Source organism: Emys orbicularis, chromosome 1, assembly GCF_028017835.1.
Source record: "Emys orbicularis isolate rEmyOrb1 chromosome 1, rEmyOrb1.hap1, whole genome shotgun sequence".
NCBI lineage: Eukaryota > Metazoa > Chordata > Testudines > Emydidae > Emys > Emys orbicularis.
In genome coordinates this window covers 368117592-368121948 of record NC_088683.1, presented here as the reverse complement: position 1 = coordinate 368121948, position 4357 = coordinate 368117592, and positions in this window count along the sequence as shown.

Below are 4357 nucleotides of genomic sequence, written 5' to 3'. Positions count from 1 at the left end.
TGGACCACTGTAACCCCTAGTGTACAGGGAGAATTTGGCAAACCAGTAAAGTGCCTGAAACCACTATGGCTTATTGCTAAAAGCAGCCTAGTCAGCAGGCTGTAAAGAGGCCAGGCAGCTTGACCAAGGCAGGAGGGGAGGAGGTTTTGGGTGCCACAGAAAGGGGAGCTTGACCCCGCATCCTTCCTGATAAGAATTGTGTTGAAGTTGCTGATACATGTGTAAGCAGAGTCAGGATGAGCTCTACCCTGACATCTGGTGGTGAATTGTGGTGAGTTGTTCAAAAGAACTTCAGGGTCTGATATTGTTTGCATAGGCACACCCACCCTGCCTAGCATGAGCCCAAAGCAGCCCAAATGGTCACTTTGTGGGATCCCCAGTTTCTCTGTCATTGGGGCAGGAAGAATAAAGTGTTGTTACCCTGATTATGTGAATCAAGGCCAGTGGAAGTGTTTATGACAGAGGGACTCACCATCAACTAAGTAGCACTCACTAGACAAGGGACATGGGTTCCAAAACCCAGTGAATTCAGAGAGGCTGGGGACAGGCATTTGTACTGGGTGCTGTAGGCCCCCTTTGAGGGTATGAAACACCAACTGCACCCCCCCACACACACACACACACTGTGAAATGTCAGAGCTACATTTGATTCCATTAGGAGTCTAGTTACAGGCTGCTGAGCTGAATTCACTTTGAGCTAATGATACACCGGGGCTGCCCTACTACAAGTTGAAATTGCTAAAGAGCTAAAATTACTAAGAGCTGAAATCACTGAGTGCTGTGTTAAGTAGTGGGGGGGGGGGAGCTGATGATATATTGCTGGGCGGCTGGTGGAGAAGAGCAGTTTGTGGGGTGGCTGGAGCGGCTCATGGGACAGCTGGTGGAGTGGAGCAGAGTGGCTGGCGGAGCGGAGCAGTTCGCGGGATGGCTGGAGAGGCTCATGGTATGGCTGGTTGAGCGGAGCAACTGGCGGACTGGCTCACGGTGAAGGCTGCAGCAGAACCCCATGGAGAGGCGGGACAGTTGGCCTCAGACCATGTAAGGTGCCCCTTAACACCCCTCCCCCCATTTCCACACAGGCTGGGAGGTAAATCTCTGTAGATAAACTTTTGAACTCTGGGACTGAACTGTCCAGGGACAGAGACTTTTGGGTTTTTGGACTTTTGGGACTTTCGGTGATTCTTGGGTTGCTTGACTCAAGAACCAAAGGGAAAGGACATGGCCCAGTTTGCTGGGGTGGGTCTTTGCTCATGGTTTGGTCTATGAACCCTAGTTGTGGTGTTTTCCCAATTTAATGCTGATGTCGTTTACCTCATGTTATTAAAGATTTTCTGCTATACTGAGACTCTGTGCTTGCAAGAGGGGAAGTATTGCCTCTTTGAGGCACCCAGGGGTGTGTGTAAGATTTTCCCAGGTCACTGGGTGGGGGCTCGAGATGGTTTTGCGTTGCGTTGTTGGAAGGGGACCCCTATGTACTGAACCCGGCCCTTGCTGCTATCAACTCGGCCTGGCAGAAGGGTTATACATGCATTTTAGAAGAGCAGGAAGTGCCCCAGGAATGTCTATTGGGGCCTCAAGTCTGCAAATCCTGGAAAAACCCACACCTGGTTAATCAATAATCAGAAGGAACCTCTTGTTTGACCTTTGAAACTGCTTACTTAACAAGTTTTCTTTAAGGGACTTGTCATTCTATTACTAATGTATAAATAAGGGGGAAAAGTTTGAAGTAGTTGGACTCGTTTGGACTCTCCCTCTGGATACATCTTGCGGTCCCCAGCGGCAGACCGAAGATTTGGCCACCGGAAGCCTGCGGCTGTCTCACTCGAGAGCCACACTTATCAAAGATTGGGGGTGTTTTTCTAACCTGTTGCGGACATGTGTAAGTGCTTCAGACTAAGTAAAGTTTAACTTTAAGTGGAAGCACTCTTGTGTTGTCTGTTTGTGTCAGCCATTAATCGGTTGGAGGGCCCTGTCTCCCCTGATTTATTTCCTGACACCACCTCGCACAGAGTAAAAGTTACCAAGAGCATTCCATTGAAAGAATACCGGGTAACACTAGGTCCTTTTCTGCAGAACTGCTGCCTAGCCACCCAGTACATAGACTGTAGCAGTGCCTGGGATTTTTCCGTCCTAAGGGCAGGAATCTGCGCTTCTCCTTATTTAACCTCATCAGATTTCTTTTGGCCCAATCCTCTAATTTGTCTAGGCCCCTCTGTATCCTATCACTACCATCCAGCGTATGTACCACTCATCCCAGTTTAGTGTCATCTTCAAACTTGCTGAGGGTTGAATCCACACCATTCTCCAGATCGTTAATGAAGATATTGAACAAAACCAGAGCCAGGGCCGACCCTTGGTGGACTCCATTTGATACCAGCTGACAACTAGCCATGGAGCCATTGATCACTTCCCATTGAGCCCGATGATCTAGCCAGCTTTCTATCCACCTTCTCTCTGTTTTTTGTACTTGGGTGGCTTAGGTAAGCTCTCGGGTAGCTCATCTTGGGTGTGTAGTGCCATCTGGGGTTGTGTTGGGTGATAACGGGGTTTTGAGATGATGAATCCCCAGCAATGCAGTGTGAAAAAAGGCCAGCCCAGCTGGGTGATTAGAGGGGTGCAGCAGTTCCCATGGCTGCCAGAGTGAACCCCGCGGCTGACAACCCATCACAGTCATACCCTCCAGAGCAGAAATTAGGCCCCCAGGCAGCTGTGGGAGAAGCATTGGGGAGGGAATGTACCCCGAAGAAAAAATCCAGATATAGCAGTTGTTTGATTCCTTTACCACTATGTTCTCACCCCAGCAGGGCACGCCTGACTAGAATACCACCAGAGTGAAATGGCCCCAGGGCGACACATCAGTCAAACTCCGTGTCTGTTCCTTCATAGATGTGGGATACCATGTGAGATGAATTGCAGGTCATTTTGGCCCTGGGAGTGCTGAAGGAATCTCACAATGAGTGGAGATTTCCCAGTGTACTACTTCTGACCCAGGATAGCACAACCCGTTTCTGCATCAATTTCTGAAAGATCAACACAGTATTGACATTTGATGCTTCCCTGATGCAGAGAATAGATGAACACTTAGAGGAGTTTCAGCTGCCAAATATATATGCACTTTAGACCTCACAAAGGGATACAGGCAAATACCTTTAATGGCAGAATCCTGGGAGAAGAAAGCTTTTCACACCCTTTGGCTTTCAACAATTTAGGATCACGTCATTTGGCCTATATGGAGTGGCACTGACTTTTCAGAGACTAATGGATGGGATATTACAATTGCATGGGTGGTATTCAGTGTGTACGCTGATACAAACTATTAAAAATAGGTTTTGGTCCCGTGGTAGCATTGCCACACATAGTTGGCAGTACTTTTCACAGTTACAATACTCAGGTTCCCTTAACAATCTAAGCCTTTATTATCGGCCAATCATTGTCCACTCCTGGGGGAGGCTCTCAGGCTGAAGTTCTCCAGGATCTATTTTCTGCTCTTCCCACTGCTCCCAGAGCCAAGGGAATTGTCAGGGAGTCCTGGGCAACTGGAGAGTCCACAGGGACTCTTCAGTAAAATCATAAAGGTTGCTGTCTGGCACGCCGAGTGTCAGGCATGTGAGAGTCGCATACTGATTAGCACCCTCTGTGGAACAGGATTTTGGTAAGTTGCTTGTTTCTGCATTAAAATTAGTGTTAAGGGCTCAGGAAAAGTTCCAGGTTCAAGTCAGGGACCATCTGGGCAGGAATTCACCTGCACAGTGACTTTTAATGGTTAGTGGTGTCAGAAACATCAGTGGATTTATCTGGTAAAATTGGAACTACAGATGTATTGGAAATAGTTTAGAGAAATATTTGTTTTTAAAGACAGTTCCTTGTGTCTTACTGTGTCCCTCTATCTGTCGCTGAACCTTCCTTTTTTTTTTTTTTTAGTTTATGTGGATTTTCTTCTGATTCACTAAAGTTTCCCAATTCAGTAACTTCACTGCCCTATTGGGAACTGCAGACAAAGTCTATGTAGTGGGTTTCTGTGTTACCAGGGGGTTCACAACAAGAATGGGCCGCACACTGGCCAAATTCTTCTCTAACATTCTGCCCTCACTGGGTCACTCCAGATTGACACTGGCCTTTTTAGAAAAAAATAGGAACAAAAAATTAACATAGGGGGCTCTTTCAGCACCCTAATAAAATAGCGCTCTCTGTAGTGGGACCCAAAGCTTTGATTTTCACAGCTGGGAGCCGAAAGTTAATCACTGACTGTGGCAATCTTGATCTCTTTGAGATCAACGGCAAAACTCCCAACATGGCCTGGAGTTCACTCTAAATCCACCGTAAGGACTTTAAAAATGATCTGATTTATACTGGCCAT